Here is a 20,413-nt window from a genome sequence, read left to right on the forward strand (position 1 = left end):
ATTAAATTTCTATACAAGAATCAACTAACAAAACTCATGAAAATACCATTAAAGTTGTGCAAACAGGAAGATAAACTCCTTTTATTTATCACATAATAATAATAGTCTAAAACCCAAAATACTGTCAAACATTATACATATAACAATGTTCTCCATACATGATAATAAACCAAATAACAACGAACGCAAATAAAGAAAACAACTGAAACCCAAGCATAACTAGGACATAATTAATCATAAACAAGAAACAATATCCATCACAGCATGATCACTTACTTTGATTCTAGGGTTTAACATATCCATCAAGAACGACATAGGGAGTCTTTAGCTCAGCTTGTGTCTTCCTCATTCGTTCCACGGACGCATCAAAGGAACTCCCTTGCTTAACCCTCAATTCATGTTGGTACAACTTCATCATCTTTTCCTGTTTTTTCCTGCCAGGCTCTTTTCCATGGAATTTATAAGAAAGCTCTCGAAAGGCTTGTTTCGGAGTTAAATCTCTTCCATATTTGTCCTTCCTCTCAATACATATCTCCTTCGCTCCTCCTTCATCAGCAATCTCGTACTTTTTCTTGTCCATGTTTCGTTCACTCATGATCATTGGTTCAACAGTTTGGTTGAGCGCGCCTCGCTCCCTGAGCCACTTCAGCGCACCATATGATCCTTTCCCAACAGGAGCTTCAAGAAGTACCGTTTCTTTAGTAACGTCTTCTTCTTTATTATTATTTGATTCTTGTTCTGGAAAAACAGCAGCTTTCTCCATGCGAATTTTTTTAGTAGCCTCATCTAATTGATCAAAGGCAATTTGGTTGTCTATCTTTCGCTTCATAAACATATCAGAAATTTCTGCTACCTTTTTCGCCACTGGTCCTTTGCCATTGCTGCGCGAAACAAGATCTGAACCACCCACATCAGCGGACATGAGATTACCCTGGTCGTCTCTGTCTAACATCTTAATAGGAAAAGACCTGTTATTTTCCTGCATTATATAGTGATCGATCTATCAATTTGAGAGAAGGAAATAGAGAAACTGATTACCGTTAATTGTTATTTATAGGCGGTGGTTTTCTAAAACGGATAGCGGCGTGGAAAGAGGAAACCTAAAAAGATGGGAGGAGAATAAAATACTTGATGCACAAGTAACCTTGGATAACCTTGATCCGCACGTTGAGGACCGCAATTTCTATAGTACTCCTGGAGTACCTTGAGCTTGGTACTGCGGGGGGTCAAAATGCTGGTAATTTATTTTTATTTTTTTAAAAAAAACCTTTCTTTATTTTTGTTCTCTTGCTCTTACTTTATTTTTCAAAAATTTTCAAATAATCTCATAATTCATCTACAGCATTCAAGATCTATCTTCTTCAATCAGTCAATTATTAAGAAATTTTGTTGAATTGAAGAGCTAATTGTTCAAATTACCAAAATCAAAAAAATTAAAACCCTAAAAATCAAATTGAGTGTATTTGTGAGAATCTGATATAATTTGAACAACAATTTTAATGAAGATGATTTTATTTAAAGAAGAGAAAAAGAATCGAACAAATTTATGAGAATTTTAAGGAAATTTGACATAGACACTAATTTGCTGAAAATTAATTGAGCTCCTTTTTTTCGAAAAGGGATATTAAAATATTGTTGTGTAAAAATAACATACATTTGAAAAAATAACAAAAAAAATTGAAGCAAAATAACACAAAGTTCAAGTAAGATAACACAATAATCTTTTAGCAAAATAACAAATGATTTCAGCAAATTAAAATAACACAAGGTTTGCGTGAAATAACACAAGTATATATAGGTTTACACAAAATAACACTGGAATTTATCAAAATAACACATGGTTTACGTAAAGTAACACAATGTTTCACTACTAGAAAACAGTCAATCAACGACGAAAAAAATCCGTCGGAAAACCCTGAAATTCCGTCGGAAATGCCCATTTCCGACGGAATTCCGTCGGAAAGCGTTGCCGGAATACCCTTTGTAGGTATATTGCGATATTCCGTCGGAAAGGTCTATTCCGACGGATTTTGTTTTGTCGGCGCTTTTGTTGACTTTCAGAGTAAATCCGTCGCAAGGTTCCGACGGAAATTTCTGTTAGATGGGGATATTTTCCGACGAAAATTTCCGTCGGTGGTGGAGATGTTCCGACGGAATTTTCCGTCGGAGACGGGATATTCCGACGGAAAATTCCATCGGAAAAAAAAATAAAAAAAAAAACAGCCCCCACCCCACTTGCCCAGACCACCCCCACCCTCACCCACACCCAACGCCACCAGACTACCCCCCTACCTACCCACACCACCACCATCCCACCCCACCCCTGCCCCCCTGACTACCCCCCCTACCCACCCACACCAACGCTGCCTCCCTACCCACCACACCTTAACCCCACTGTAACCCACCACACTGTAACCCACCAAAACCTCTAACCCAAACCCTAACCCACCACGCCTAACCACCGTAACCCACCACACCTTTTCCCAAACCCTAACCCACTACACCTTAACCCCACCATAACCCACTAACCCGAACCCACCTCACCACCCACTAAAAAAACCCTTAACCCGTGAAAAAAAAAATTAAACAAAATTCATAACATAAAATAAAAAACAGAAATTAAAAATTAAATAAATAGATCTAAAATCAACACAATTCGAAATTTAACAAAAATATACATTGAAATTTAACAATTCAAAATTTAGCAAAGATTTAACTTAAATATACAATTATTTCAAAAACTAAAAGTTATACATTGAAAATTTGAACAAAATAAAACTAGATCTAATTCTAACCAAAATTAAATGTAGATCTTTCTTCGGTGTTGGTTTTGTCGGAGGTTGTTGCGGTGGTGGTGTTCTTGCGCGGCCTTGATGTAGCCGGTGGTTCTTGCGGTGGTGTTCTTCTTGGCGGTTGTTGCGGACGGTGGTTGTTGTAGTGGTGGTGGTGTTGCAAAGAGGAGTGATAAGGAGATCGAGAAGAAAGAGAAAGGGGGAAAAAGAGGGATGAGAAGAGAAGAAGGAGGGATGAGAAGAGAAGAAGGAGCGCTGAGAAATTAAAGGGAAAGAAGAAGAAGAACAATTAGGTAGAGGAGAGGGAAAGAAAGAGAAATAAGAGAGGAGAGAGGAGAGAGAAGAAGAAGAAGAGGGGTGTGGAGAGAGAATAGGAAAGAAAAAGAATTAAGGGGGGGGGTAAGATTTTCCGTGTTATTTAGATTTAGGTAATTTTTTTATTTTTTTTTTTAAAAAATAATTCCGTCGGAAATTTCTTACGGAATTAAAACCCGTAGGAAATTAATATGTTCCGAGGGATTTATTTTTCCTCGGAATTTACAGCTTCCGACGGTAGATATTTTCCGAGGGAATATTCTGTCGGAAGACATAAATTCCGAGGGAAAAAAATCCGTCAGTATATTTCCGAGGGATTTTCCGTCGCAACTTATTTTTTCCAACGGATTTTTCTGACAGACCAAAATTCCGTCGGAATTTTCGAATTCTCCAACGGAATTTAAGTCCGTCGGAAAACGACCTATTTCTAGTAGTGTTTTAGCAAAATAACATAAGGTTATTTTAGCAAACAACAACACAAGATTTGCGTAAAATAACATAATGTTTTAGCAGAACTACATAGTATTTTAATTAGTTAAATAACATAAATTTTTCATAAATTAACACAACTTTTTGGCAAATTCAAAAATAACATAGATTCGATTGAATCAAATCAAATTAACATATTTAGTTCAAATTAGCAGCACATTTTCAATTAATTAAATTTAAAAAAAAACAAATTAAATCTACTTACTTTGTTTTGCTCATTCTTGTTCATGATTGTCGTTCTTTATATTATTCATGAATATTAACCATTTTTTATGTAGTGAAATTGATTTACAATTTCGATTGAGCAATTTTGTGCTTGTTTGAGTGATTAAAATAATAATCAAAAGAATTTTTGTGGTTTTTGTTGAGAAGAGTGAAGGATTTGATGATGCTAAAATGGTGGGTTGGGAAATTAGAGAGAGAAAAGGTGGGGAGAGAGAAAGTGGAGAGAGAAATTAAATTGAAATTTTGATTATTTTAGATTTATTTTCATATATATACTCTCATAGCTTTTTATGTTATTTTGTTTTAAAGATATGTTATTTTACTTAATATGTTGGAGTACCATGAGTATGGTACTTCAGTATATTACTAATTGGTTGAGGACTAAGAAACAATAGACCGAAAATTGAATATACGTACTACTCCGTTCAATACTTTAATATATACTTATTTTAGCTTCCTCCGTTTTATAATGATGTTCTTATTTGAAATCTTTTGTAAATTAAGGTAAGGGAAAAAACTTGAAATAAAGTACATTTGGACCATTTAAATATTATGAGACCATCCTTTTTTGGAAAAATGTACATTGGGACCACTTATTATTTTGGAATAAAGCACATTAGAACTATCTTTTTTGGATTGGAACTACTAAAATGATGGTTTTATGGAAAAATAATATGTAAGAATATGTGAGGAATTAAAATAGAAAGTAGGAATATCATTTTGAAAAACCCGAAATGGAAAAACAGGAACATCATTGTGGAACAGAGAGAGTAGTTGATACAATTAAATATGATCATTGTAAATGCAGCATCGGGAGCTCTGGTTGGAAGTAACTAGTGACGAAATTAAAAGTTTGAATTCAGGGGATTATTTATTGTTAGGGTTTATGGGGAAAGTTTTCTGATGAACTGAAGGAGGAAATAGATAAAATGTTGATGAATACCAGTGTAGAGAGAACAGAGAAAAAAGAAACTCCATCCATCTCACATGTCTTAAGTTTCGAAGATGTGTTTGATGATGTTGTGATTTTGGAGAAGCTAATATGAGGCATTTGTAATATCCCGTATTTTTTATGTATTTTATAAATTATTTAATTTATTTATAAAAAATATTTTGGATCAAATTATTTTAATATTGGATTATAAATAAACAAGCTTTAATTTTCGGGTTAATAATTATTCAATTGGATTATATATATTTACATGTGATACAATTAGGGTTTCCTTGTAGAATAATAAACATAGTATATCTAGAATATCCTAGAATTATCATAAGAGAATGGGCATCCACTAAATACATATATTATATAACACTCCCTCTTAGATGACCATTATCGAATAGTGTGTCTCGTTAAAACCTTACTAGGAAAAACCCGAAGGGATAAAAACCTAGTGAAGGAAAAATAGTACAACACTATCGTAATACGCCTTGACATGCTGCCTCGTTAAAAACCTTAACAGGAAAACCAATCAATGCGGGATAAAACCATGGTTAAGGGAAAAAAGAGTGCAACGCGTATTTTCTTTCCCTGATGAATGCATAACTTGAGATCTTCCAATGTAATGAATCCAATGCCTTAGTAACTTCACACTTGTAGCTGAATATCATTCATTGATAGTTCATCCTCCCTGATCAAACTTGAATCTTCACTGTAAAGCATCTTCATTTATCCATACTTGTGAGAACAATACCTATGTTGCATTTACCACTATCTTATATGACTTCTGGAGGTCATAAAAGTAGCTATTGATAATTAAATATTGATAATAATTTATAGCAACCTGTGATATCTTGATATCATTATCTAAGCTTATATGAATTAGTAATAATATAACATAAGTATTATTATATACTTTACTCATGGTTCTTCTGGACCATAAGAAGATTATCCTTACTGCAATATAGCTCATTAATATTCTTCTTTAGACATTTTGCATTTTATACGGGAGTTTTCCAATGAATATAAGAATCGATTAACTCTCACTTGGTTAAACTTCAGGTTGATATTTCAATAACTTGGTCACCAATACTCTCCATGAGTTTGATAACAATATCAACATTGTCATTTTTCAGAATATAGAATTTGAAGGACTAGATATTTGAATACGTTGTATATAAGTTGTGCCGGAACTTTTCATGCATGATTCATAACGTGCTATTGGATCGTCATCATATAAACTTTCATCACAATTATAAGCCCATCGGGGTATAAGTTTCTTCTTGTAAGTCTTCATCATAATTATAAACTCGTCATACCACAAACATTCACATATAACACAATTGTTGTTGTATAGAACTATTACTAATGCATGCAATATGAGATGTAGAATTCATGATAAAATATTAAACAAAATATATATGTAATGAGTAATGCATTAAACTACATCCTATACATACAATGAGTAATTCATAAATTTGAAACTCAAACATGCATATAATAAAAGTCTTAAAAATGCAAACACTGTTCAGTGTGGATTTTAGAAATGATAAACTTTTGATCATTAGCATTCATATTTCATTGGACTTCTTGTCCATGATAAGCTTTTGATTTATTATCTTAGTTTCATGTTGACATCAAAATGGACATATATTTCGGATCCCTTATGCACAAGTCCATTCCTTCTGCATATGCATATTATATATCAGTTCCATCATATATCGGTATCATCATATAATTCCGCAAGGTACAATTTTAATTTGCATGATATTTTGACAATGATATCTGAATACATTTCTCATTGGTACTATCATAAATTTTCTTAAATCATAGGCCATCTATTGTAATAATTCAGATTTCTACACCACTTTTGGGGTATTTCATACACTATGATATCTATATACTATTACAATATTAAAAGTGTTAACTGCACTATCTTGTCACATATCATATCTTTATTTTGGAACCGATCATACAACCCACTTCAGGCGTAGTGATTCAAGTATAATTGGAAAGATTTTATCTCAATGTATACACATAATATGACCAAAATGTATCTTCAACGCTATGCAACATGAGTCATAATTGAATACAAATCAAATCATAAATGTGCAACATATCTTGATAATATATAGACAAAAGTTGGCATATAACTTTTCAAACTACCATTATAGGGATCATCAAATTCTTTTCGATTTTCTAACTTTTGCTGATTCTTCTCCCCCTAAGTTGGTAAAATATCCTATTTATAGGGGCGTCTAATTCTATACCAACTTAGTATATAAATTTCATGTGCAACAAATTTCATCTTGCAGGATTAATCATAATCAACAAATTTCTTTCTTTTTTGGAGAATAATGAAATTGTGTTCTCTTCTAGAGATCAATATTAATAGGGAGTCATGAATTGTGCATTTGTCTATTTTCTTATTCTATTTCTTATGTGCTGACATAAAATAGCCCCAATCAAGAATAATGAAATCACTTGTATGTAAAGCCACTATATAGTGATCTCCTGGATCTTTGAAGACTTAAATAGTGTATTTGGTGAGCTTCTGGTCATCTAACACTTGACAATAATATATAAGTTATTTTGGTGAACTTCTGGTCACCTATTACTCTTTCGTATATATAAAAATCAAAACCTATTAACTCTTGAAAATTTCTTTTAACACAATCCAAATATAGCTCAATCTCAATGTTATGTCTTGCCATTCAATTTATTTCATATATTTAACATGAGAGAGCGTCAGCACATTATTTCTTTCATATCAAATGAAACTTCAGGTTTCCATAACAGGAATTTATTAAACCCGAGATGGCCTAATTTTTAATTATCACATCCAATCACTTTTCCTTTAGTTATTTAAATTATGGTCAGTTTTATAATACTGGTGATCACCTTATTAGAAAGACTTTATGCATGGAAATGAGTATGATGTGATATAAGTACACCAATTCATGTGTTTCTTTCTACAATTAGCAAGACAATTAATTAATACTCAATTGATTGTAATCTTGATACATGCTAATCTTGTTGGACAACATTTTATACTCTTCTGGAGTACTTTATATAATCATAACATATTTTAATGTACTAGAAATGATCTCTTCAGGAGATTCACCAAAATGTGTCACTTTCTCAAATTTGTCATTCTCAAATATTGCTCCTTTCCTCTTCTAAGGATTCTTATCGTTGTAACCCTTTGGATTACCACACTTCAGGTGTGCTAGTTTCAATAGCAACTGATCTTGTCCTTCTAGGACATCAACTTAATATATACATTTATAGCTAGTACATATAGTTAATGACATTTATTCATATCCATCTTCAGGATGGTATCATTCTAAATATTTGATTATCATGTGCGTGGCCACCTCTATTAAATAAATTATTGATATTTATGCTAGTGTATGACCATCAACATATTTAATTATTCATGTGCAAGGATTACATAAAAATAATGGAATGAATACTATCTCCCCCTAATCCTTGCATATGGGGGTATAAAAATAGTCCAACCATCTTTAAATCCCTTGCTCCTTTTAAGCCATAAATTCTTTGCAATGCATGTATCAAACAAAGCAAAGTTATTTTTTTTCTTTTCTTTTGCCCAATTATATGAATCTTTATATCGAAAATTCTCAAAATTAAAGTATGGGCATAATGAATACATTTTTTCAGCTAAGTTGCTCAACATGTCATCTTTAAATTCTTGAACTCGTAACACTATTTCTTGCTCAAATAGATAATATATTATCATGTTTGCAGTTCTAATGAACTTCTCCATTATATATGATCAATAAAACATCATGCAAACGTGTTTACTATCTTCTCAATCATACAAATTCTTGTTTACTTCTGAAAGTGAGTTAATCTAGTATCATCAGTTCTCACCCAAAGTTTGGTATTTAGAATACTATTCAAAATTATCTGTATATAAATTCATTCTTATACTTTAGAAACTATTAGAAATTTCTAAATCATATACGTACCTTCATTTTTCTTCAATTATTATTTATGACCCTTCATAAATTTAAGGAACTTGAGATATGAGTATTTCATGTTCAATCTACTCATCATCATTCATATAATTCAACTTAATGCAGGCATAGAGTATCATATATATATAATCGAATCCTATCGCACATTAATCAATATTTCAACAATGAAATCGTGTCAGTATTAAACAAAATTTGAAACTTAGTCCCAAAAATGGAGGGGGGGTATACAATTATAGAGTATTAGTTACTAGTAGTACAATACTTGTCTTTGATCATTTCGTAGAAATTATATTTATCTCATGTAATAGGCATTATTGTCATCACAAACAATACTAATTCATCAATCAACTGCTTTCCCATCTAATTAATAAAATAAATGAATTGTCCTCAAATTCAAAATCACTTTGAATTTCTTTAGCAATGAACTTAATACGCCAATATAGTAATATACCAAACACATGCCATCTATATCTATAAAATAAACATACCTTGAGAAATTTATAATATTATAAATGAGGAATTAGAAATTAGCTTAGATAAATATATTCATAATTTATAAACTATCATGAGTAATTAATAACCTTAGATTATTAATAGTAACATATCACATTCACAAAAAAAATATCATGCGATAAAGCTAATCAAGTCTGGTAGCAATCAGTAGGCATAATCATGAAATAAAAACAATGATTATAATAGCATAATTCGTTTACAATACCTTTTATAAAACCAAATACAAAGTAAACAATAAGAAGCAACCAAACTTGTCCAAGTTAAAACTAAGATTATTCTTTATGTCAACCAAAACCAATGAAATAACTAATCCAACCAAATGCAATTCTAATACTTTGTAACATAGTTTATCACACGGCTTAACAACCATTTTCTCCAAATCACACCTTCCTGATATTCACAGACTCACTCAACATCAAAGGGAACAAGGCACACAACAAAAATCGCTATCTTCAATTCAGTACTCCATATGAGCTAGTGGGTACTTGATAGGTCCTATTTTGCACATGTTTTAGGTGGGTATCTAAGCTCATTTGATTACAAAATTAGAGATCTTTGGTGCATATTTGCATTATTTGCTTAAGTTGTGCTCTACTACTCTTCGTTTGTGTGTTTTGATGAATTTCAGGTGATTTATATGCAAATGGAGTATGGTTGGCTAATATTGAGTATACTAATCATGGAGTACGAAAACATATTGCTTAATAATATCAAATCATGTGTTCGAGACGAACTTGAGTGAAAATGAAGCAAAACGTTGATGAAATACTTGACAAATATGACACCTGTTCACTATTATGCTCATAACTTTTGGTATACAAATATTAATGGAGTGATTAAAACTGCATTGGAAAGTAGACTTGAATACCTTTCCAACGATATATTACACATCTCAAACGGAGCTCCGGATATGAAGTTATGACTGATTTAAGATGAGTGATACGCGCAGCAGAGCAGGCACGTCCGTGCCCAGAACCAGGCACGTCCGTGCCTGGAAGACAGACTCAATAGCAATTTGCTACGCAGTGAGGCACGTCCGTGCCTCCCTATTAGGCACGTCCGTGCCTCCTGGAATCCTAGTGCGCCAAAGCTTGGAGTTAAATCTTATCTTTTTAGGTTTATTTATATACTCTTTTAAGCTTTGTTTTAATTCATTCATTAATTAATTAAGCGTTGTTTTATTTTATTTTCTCTCCTTAAGCACTAGTTATCCATTATTATTTTCCAAGTTTTTGTAATTCAAGATTCAAGCTTTCTACTTTCAATTTTATTCAAGATTTGATATTTATTTTTTATCCTTTGTTATTTAATTATGCTTTCATTATTTATTATTGTTTTTGTTTCTTTAATCATGTGTGAGTAGATTCTTTAATTCAAGATCTAGTGTAGCCCTATTATTATTGATGCATGAATTAAATCTTTAAATTCTTTAATAACTTTAACAATTGAATTGCTAAATTGATTGTGATTATGCCAATGCTGGGTTAGACGTAACTATAGTATTGCGATTATTCCATTGTTTTTATCACAGCGAGAGTTGGGTATAAACGGATTTGAGTAAATCAATTTAGGGTTTGATTCTCAACACGAGAGTAGTTGGGTTTGATAATTGGGAAGTGGGAGTAATGTGTTTAATGTCTATAATATGCATGATACCATGAGAATAGGATTGATTGTATGTTAGGGAAGCCATTGATACTCGAGAGAGATCCTTGGTATTTATTAGGGTTTACTTTTCCCCGTTCGATTGAAATCGTATGTTAAGGGTAGAATTACAATTGCATCAATAATAATTGTGGTGAAACTAGATCTTGGATGTTTTAAGTACTTGATTTAATCATCTTATTTAGTTTATTTGCGAATTCTTCTCATACTTAGTTCCGTAGATAATTGATTATAATTGATTCTTGCTTAGTAGAAATTCGAGTCTATTTGATTATTTTTGAACCTTAGTCTCTTGGGATCCGACCCTTACTTGCCAGTCTACATTAGTATTGGTCTGTTAGGTTATTTTTTATAGGTATGCGACACGCCTACCAGTACTAAAGAAGTGATGAAGGAAAAACTCTCAGCTTTATCATAGAATAAAAGTACTTGGGTTTTCATTAAATCCTATAACACATATCTAACAGTCAAGCTTTGGTGCCTAATTCAAGAAGGATTAGATTAACATCTTATGTATTTCATAGGAATTTAGCTAGATCCAAAAAATAAAATAAAATCTACAACTATTAAAACAGTTCATAACTAATATGCTTGAACACTCTATGATGATGGTAAACCACACACAATTGAAAGCAACAGGTTGTATATATTAGATCATCATGTCCAAGAATTTAAAACTAAAAAAAAAAAAAATCAATATACTATGATCATCACATAATTCAACAGAGATTGATGATTAAACACCGATTTCATTCTCCAAAATTGTAGCTATTCAAATAAGACAAATTAGTCGAAACAAATCAATAGTTAGCCATATTCAAATACGACAACTTAGCTAAAACAAATCAATAGCCATATCCCAAATTTAATAAACTTCGTATTTCATTTCAATAAAAAAAAAACGGAGCATATAAATTAAATCAATCAAATAACTAGTCTAATAACCTATAATTATTTTATTTCAATAAGGACAATAATCTGATAAATTCAGTAAAGTATGGAGAAAAGAATATAGGGATACTAGTAAAGTTGCTATTAAATTCGTCTCCTTAGCGAGGTAAGGCTGCTTAAGTTTTATCGTATTTAATAATTTGCTATGCTTGAAACTACACCCAATTGATGAGACAAACAAAGATCAAGACGGAAGTATAATATATCGCTGAACCCAAATAACTTTCTTGCATATGATGAACTGTGTGATAAGATGATAGAATGTATAGAGTAATTAAAATTCAGAGAGTGATAACCAAATCGAGCGGGGAAGAGAGAGAGTGATATTGGACAGAGACGGCGGATTGAGGGAAGTTAGCAATTATGTATATGTATAGGAATCAAAAGAGTTATTAATTATTTAGAGCTTTGGTGTTGATAACGTGTTATGAAATTAAAGAGAAGAAAATAGGAGAGAGAATAGATCTATATATTCTTCTTATTCAATGATGTAGTATATATATATATATATATATATATATATGTGTGTGTGTGTGTGTGTGTGTGTGTGTGTGTGTGTGTGTGTGTATACATATATACATACATATATATATATATGTATATATATACATATATATATATATATATACATATGTGTGTGTGTGTGTGTGATACAATTAGGGTTTCCTTGTAGAATAATAAACATAGTATATCTAGAATATCCTAGAATTATCATAAGGGAATGGGCATCCACTAAATACATATATTATATAACAAAAGGTTAATTTTCTCCTTATTTTTCCTTTTCTTTTTCCTTCTTTCTTCTTATTTCTTTTTCTCTTGTTTTCCTCCTTGTACGTGAGAATTGGATCAAGTGGATCCAATTCCACTTAGTGTTGCCACGTCACCAAGCCGGCCCACTGTCAGAGTTCGGCCGCCCAACCAGCTGCCGATGACCAGCCGACCACCACCACCACCGTATCACCTTCCTCTTCCCTTCTCTCTCCCCTCCTTATTTAAATTATGCTTATAATTATTTTTATGGGTTTTGGTTTTATTGTTTAAACTTTGTTAATTGGTTTTATAATAATGTTTTAATGGGTTTGAATCATATTTTCAAATTAGTAGCTTGGGTTTAAATTTTAGATTTTGGGTTTATTATAAAGTAAGGGTTTTAATTTATTCAAGACTTGATTTTTAGGGTTCTAATATCAATTAATTTGGGGGTTTATATGTTTCATGTTTTTAATTATAATTGGGCATATAAAGTATGTTTTAATGAAGTTTTAATGGGTTTTGATTATTCTAAAGTGCTGAAAATTGATTTTAAGTACTAGTTTGATGGTTTTATTAAAAGGGTAAAATTACCCATTAAAGAGGAGTTTAATTAAAGGTTTTTAAATAATTTTCATATTAGTATAAGTTATTTAGGGAGAGTTTAAGTTGCTAGAAATTGTGTATACAAGGGTTATTAATATAGTATTATTGTCCCTTTATGTAGGAGACTTGGTTCGGGAAATGTTATAGTGTATTCGGCTACTTTAAGGGCTATTTCGAGGTATGTACGCGTACTCAGAATTTTATATAACGTGTAAAAGCATGCTAGGAATTGGTTGGAATTTGGTGAATTGATTGGATTGTTGATTTGAATTGAAATTTGGTGAATTGTTTGTGAAGCATGGTTGGTTGAAACGAATTATGTAATGAAATTGGTGATGATGGAATATTGTTATTGAACCATAATTTTATTATTGGCATGATTAAGAGCATGTTTAATTAAACTAAAAGTTTAATTTGATTGAGAATATAGAAAGGGAATTTTTGATATGGTTCATAAAATATTATCGGTGCTTTATGCACGAAAGGTAAGGAAATAATGAAATATGTTGTGGTGAAATCAAGGAGCTATATATATAATGAACGGGATGGAGTGCACCCTTATGCACTAAGGTTTTATGCCTTGTTAGGATGGGATGGATTGCACCCTTATGCACTAAGGTTACGACCTTGTTTATGGGATGGAGTGCACCCTTATGCACTAAGGTGTTTTCATGTTGTTTAATTAGAAAGGATTCAACATTAAATTAAATGTGATCACTAAATATTCAAGAACTAAATTGAAATGTTTGATTACTTCATTGACATGTATGGATTGGTTGTGTTGTGGATTAAGAGTTATCACCAAGTCTAAAATATGTAAACAACGTAAAGTGAAAGAGATTACGTACCAAAACTCTTGGAATGTATATACCTCGAGTATGAACATATGGGGGGGGTTATGTTACTTTATATTTGATCATAACTTCTATTGGGAGTATAGGATGTTGTACTTTCCTTTTATTTTATGCGCAGGACGTCCGTCACTCACAAGTGACATTTTTGCCTACCCGGTTAGCTCCCGATGTAGTTTACCTCAATTTATTCGAGGTAAAGATTTGGTGGGAAACCCGTTCAATGCGTAATCAAATAAATAAGCAATTGAATTATCTATTGTTTGGGTTGTATGTTGTATGCTTGTAAACAAGTGCAACAAGGTAAGTTGTGTAATGCTAGGATGTAAGCATGTTAGTGTGATTCGTTTACGCTTATGTACTCATCATTGCTGATTGTGTGTTTGTTTAGTCTTGTCTTTATCTTGCCTACGATGACCCATTTCAAATGGCGAGTAGTAGGGACAGTTTAAAGAGAAGCTTTTCAAGTGATGCGACATATTCATATTGGGGTTTGAGTGAAAAGCAAATCATATTCTAGTTTTGTTTTGAATATGCATTATTATTATTATTATTATTTGTTGTTGGATTATTATTATTGTTTGATGAGACTAACGCATTGGTTTTAAATATTTATTTGGTTTTGAAAGGGCTTACAATGGTTCCAAATTGTAAGTTGACTTCGTTTGACTTTGGTTTGACTTTACTTTCGTTTAGTTGAACTTTTGAACTTGGTTTGTTTTGAATGGTTTTTGAAAATATCTTCCACTGTGTGTCTATGATAAATGCCTTAGTCGTTATCACGGTGGCGGCAATGCCTTAGATTTTTCCTATTTCGTATTTTAATAAGGGCATAATAGGTATTTTAAAAGAAAGGAATTTGTAGGGTGTTACAGCATTGGTGTATGCAAACAATTTGCAAACCTAGCATTGGAGGAGAGAGAAAATCAGATATATTTGTACATAGGTCGATGATAGGTGGCATGATATGGGCAGTGCTTGAGCAACGACAATTTATAGCAGGTAGTGTGAAGGGGTGGATAAGATTGGGTCCAATCGAGGAGGGGAGAGAATAAAGCAAAGGGAAAGGGAGTAAGGGCAAATAAGGCAGGGGAAGAAGTAGGGGATACTGTTATTTGAGACTTGAAATCCAGTGAAATGGCGAAGGGCCAATTTCAAACGCACATATCTCGAGGTAATTCAAGCTGAAGGTGATAGTTTGTAACAAGAGCTTTCCAACAATAGGTCATATGCCCAATTTCGATAAGAAACGAGAAAGTTATGTTTGTTTTTTATGAAGAACTGTCGAAGGTGGGGGAAAAAGCACGAACGTGCCTTGCATAGCACGTCCGTGCCTTCGAAGGCGTTTTACTTCCTAATTTTGAGTACGCTTACGACGGCTACTAGTGCTATTCGTTGGGGGATGATTTAGGGTTTCTTTAGGGATTCCTTATATTGTATAAGGAGCTATTTGATGGACAACTATTAGTGCTCATATTGATTAAATTAGCTAGTCAATTCAAGCCGATATGTAACTCCGCTTGAGATATCTTATGAGATAAATAGTGTTGTATTTCTTTGGTTATATCTCTTGTTTATCCTCCATGATAGCTAGTAAGAAAATAATATACCTTACTCTGTGGACGTAGGTCATGTTGACCGAACTACGTAAATATGTGTGTTCATCTCATCTATTCTCTACGTTATTCCTCAAATTTGCGTTTTTTATATTGTTTTCTATGTTCCACGCATATCAAACACATTACCTAAATCAATCAGTTGTCGTTAATTTCCTAACAAATACGATGAAGTTTGATTTTGATATGGTGGTGACAGGCGAGTGGTGGTGGGCTAGTTGTGGGATGATAGTTAACATGATAGTTGGGGAGGTGATTGAGAGATAAAAATGAGGCAACATGCTCTGCATACGAGGGTCAACACCAAATAAATCAAGTCAAAGCTTGGTCCCTTTTCACAAAAATTAATACATTTTAAGGTTTCAATTTGTCAACTTTTTTTTTATAAAAGAACCCTTCTCACATAAAAAGTCTTATACTATGGTAACAACCGACCACGACACAAGTGGAAGCTTTTGGTGGAAGCTTCAAGCTATGGTGGACTGACTTTCTGGAATTAAAGTAGAGCCCACATTAACGCCAAATTTACCAAGTCACATAACCTATAAAGTCTACCCAAAACAAAATAAAGCGTCATAAAACCAACATCAACAATCTCCCACTCTTCCTACAGCAACCCTTTCAGTCTAAGATGGAGCAAATAAGTGCTCAAAACCGGCCAAATTTCCAGCAGATAGTAATTTCCAACTCCAACATGACTCCCAACAACGTCCATCAAGGGCATCAACCAACACCAATTATTGAGCCAAAATCGTTCGATCCAAAGGCCTTAAACACCATCTTTAACTTCATAGCCACATTCTTTCTTAGCTTGCTTCAGTTGAAAAGTCAAGGAGATCATGCAATTTCCCCCTTTTCCACTAATCCTTACACTATTCTAGTCTCTATTGTTTGGTTTTTGCTATATTGTTGGGCCTGCACTGCTTGCTTAAAACCATCACCACCATTGACAAACTCTTTGTCATCCTCACCCCCACCGCCATCATCTTTGTCATCGCAGCCACCACCATCATTGATGCCTACGCCATCACAACCTCTACCTCCAACAATACCCTTACCATCATCAACAACAACCACTAAGCCTTATCAAGAGGTTTATCAAGAAATGATGATTATATTTGGGGCACTAACATTGACATCACTAGGGTCCCTCCTCTTCCCTAGCTCAGCCCAACACTACACTCTCTATACCATGTATGCCATAATAGGACTAGGACTGGTTTTTCATTGGGCAAGGTTATGCCAGAAATTTTCTCCAGCACCTAGGGGGAACCTCCTTCCTTTGCATACCAGAGAGATAGCCTAACCTTAAACAGCAGCTGCAGTGAATATTAGGAAAAGTCATAACACGTACTGCAGTTAGTGTAGCATATGTATGTTTAGCTGTTATTTCAATTTTCATAGATGCTCGAAACCAAATTTACTAAGAGGATATGCATAAGCCTCACCGCTAAAGCTCTCAATGGCAAGTTAGGTTTTCGAACAAAGAATTTCTTTGTGAATCCTATAGTCTCCAATCAGACAAAGATGGTAGATTAAGATCTGATGTAGTTTACATTCTTCCATTATGTGTATTCATTATTTGTATTGGACAAGACAGATATTTGAAGGGCCAAGGAGATATGCCTGTCCTAAAACCTAGTGTAATCATGAAATGTAAATAGAATTTTGCTCTTTGTCCTATCATAGTGCTTCTGCATCATAAGTGTCTTCAGATGCAACTACAAATCTCTGACTTCGTCTCAACACAATCTAATTAGTTTTTTCTCCAATATAAATGTATAAGGAGTAAATATATCATCCAAAGGTTTGCTTTAGAGAACTAAATCATGACATGAAAAAAGAATTATGCACAAAAGTACACACCCATACAGCCCTGATATTCAGTTCTGTATTATTCATGATCCTATGTTAATCCTACAAATCAAAAGCATAATTCCACAACCAAAAACAAAATTGCCATTCTGACAAAGCACAAGGAGCTTTTACAGAAAATTAAATCAAAAATTTGAAGTACTTGTGCATATATACATATGTTAAGGTGAATGTACACATATAAACATGAAACAAACCAAAGCCCCAAGTGATGACAGATTACTACATACTTGTATTAGTGAAGAATTATAATTGCATCTACTATTCTTTTTGTGGAGATGTATGAAGAGTTAATTTATAATCTTCGAGAGGCATTATGGATTTCTGGGTGACTAGTTGACCACAATTTCTCAGTCATCCTATGCTCTCTACACACTTTATACAACAAATGAAGTGGGCCTCGTGCTTCATTGCCAATGGTTTACCAGAGTTTGAATTAAGGAGGATCCTAGAGAGAGAAATAAAGAAATATGATTTACCCTAGATGATATTACGTAGTATGTTTACAGGACCTAGGCCTTCAAACAACCAGATCAAGCAAAGTAAAGATTCAATATTCATTAAGTTTGGGTTTGGAACACAGGACTTTCAGCCCTGGTTTCATATTCACCTATCTGACCTAAGCCACACTGAGTCGAAAATTTCTCGACTCATACAAATTAAATCGACTTGAGAACCTAATAGCTCATCAATTAAATATACACCTACAATTTTTCAATTATTCTAATACTCCGTATAATGTATAGATGCAAAGGTTAAGGCTACAAGTAGAAACCCATTGAGGTTGTTTCCCACAAATGACCCTAATTCTACCATATAATACTTTTTTTTTCCGAAGAAATCTACCATATAATACTAGTGTAGGGGTACCGTTGAGAATTTCCCTATATTCAAACAAAATGCTTGTTATCATATGGACATATGGTGACATTCACTAATTTTTCTTAAACATAAGGCATATTGAATATTTCACAAATGCATCACAAAGCCTCGAAAATGCTATTAAATGACAGAAGGCAAGCATATATAAGAGTTAAGCCAATGATTAAGCATAGCATAAAATATCAGACAATTGAAAAGAACAAATTTCTACACAGAAGACCCAAGAAACCAGTGATCATAATCATTCATTAAAATGCCAGAATATATGTTTGTCTCTATGAAACTATACAATTGATATAAATGTTGTACTGAATTTGACAACAGACCTGTGGAGGCCAAGAGATCTGAAAATAAACAAGCTAGTTACCCAATTACCCTTCCACTTCGGACATCAGCAGTTGCAAGTGGTTTAATCCAAGCATTATCTGAGCGACGGAACCAGCCCTTATATGAACACAGTGCCCATTGGCTACAGTCTCATGAGCCTCCCTTACCACTATACCACCTCATGTGATAACACAACGGATCGAATAGGCCAGCTCTTCCGAGCAGTTTAACAGTGCTACATATCCCGTGTTCGCCCTAAGTCTACAGAACACTTGAAAAATCAGAAATCATATCCATATCATAGTACATACTACATAGCACTATGTAGTAAATTAGTAATGCAATCATAAATACAAGATATGATAGGGAATTGGGAATATGCCTCAAAGACCATACTCTTAGGGCATGTTTGGATTGGGGGAGATGTATTACTAGGGTAATAAAAGTCAAACTAAGCAAAATAAAAGTGAAAATAGGAAAGGAGGATATAGTGATGGTGTGATTGTAAGGAAAATTATGTAGTGATAGGTGTAGTATGAGGTGAAAAAGAGGAACTAATTCCCTCATTTTGAGGGTAATAGTTACACTAGGGGCAGGGTGGGTAACTATTACCTTAATTATGAGGGTAATAATTCCTCCATCTTTCTCTTTTCCTCGTGGCACAATTACTTTATTTCATTTGCAAACGTCATGCCTCCTACGACAACACCTCTAATTACTTATGTTTTTTCAAGTTTGACTTTTATTACCCCTTAATATATTACCCCCAATCCAAACAAGACCTTAACAAATAGAATCAAATTAAAAACACCAACACCTACAATTGAAATCAAGCATCAAATACCAACAAAGAGGCACAATATGCAGTGTCAAATGATTTCAAGCAGCCAAACAGGGCAGTTTTGATTGACAAATGGTTTTGATTGATAGTTTTTTTTTATTAAAAGGGTAACTAATAGAATTCGAGAACCCAGAAAGATGAACATCAAGTCAATTTGAAAAATTAGTAAACAGGATGGGTTGATGCCCAATCACACAAATTCTTAAATAAAAGATGAAAATCAAAAGGGAATTACAAAAGATGTCAACTTACAGAGCTTTATTCTCCGAGAAGAATAATCTGGAGCAATTAGGAAATCTCTCTCCTAGGGTTTTGGAGATTGTAATTTTAGATGTATGATCGCAGCGGACTAACGGAGTAGGGACTGGGGAAGTAGGGAGTACTCGGGTACGGAGTACGAGTACTAGCATTTGGAAATTCGAAGTTTATTAAGTAATTTTTTCTTTTTTCCCCTTAAAAAAACAAAGTTTATTTTTTAAAACAATTTTTTTAGGAAAACTAAAAAAATAAAAAAAATAATTAATTTAAATACACCATTTTGCGAAAAAAATCTTTTTAAACCTTTTTGGCAAAAGAAAGCCCGGTTTTTAACATTTTGGCAAAAAACCCGATTATGAAATTTTATTGGAAAAATTGCATTAAATAATACGACATTTACCCCATCCGCTAATAACAAGTTGATATTTTGTTTATTTCAGAATACGACCTTTAAGGGTACTCCGCTTTAAACAGGTTATTTTACCTACAACCTGAGTAACCGGTTAATTTTTT

General features: G+C 33.1%; 1 long non-coding RNA gene across 1 annotated transcript; it reads right to left on the reverse strand.

The window, feature by feature from the left end:
• Window positions 1-18,688: 18,688 nt before the first annotated feature.
• LOC110732364 lies at window positions 18,689-20,125 on the reverse strand. The gene is made up of 2 exons (XR_002513478.1): window positions 19,895-20,125; window positions 18,689-19,062 (listed from the first exon to the last, which is right to left on the reverse strand). It is a non-coding gene; the product is annotated as an uncharacterized LOC110732364 (long non-coding RNA).
• Between the last annotated feature and the right edge of the window lie 288 nt (window positions 20,126-20,413).

This window comes from Chenopodium quinoa, unplaced genomic scaffold, assembly GCF_001683475.1.
Source record: "Chenopodium quinoa cultivar QQ74 unplaced genomic scaffold, ASM168347v1, whole genome shotgun sequence".
NCBI classification, from domain to species: Eukaryota; Viridiplantae; Streptophyta; class Magnoliopsida; order Caryophyllales; family Amaranthaceae; genus Chenopodium; species Chenopodium quinoa.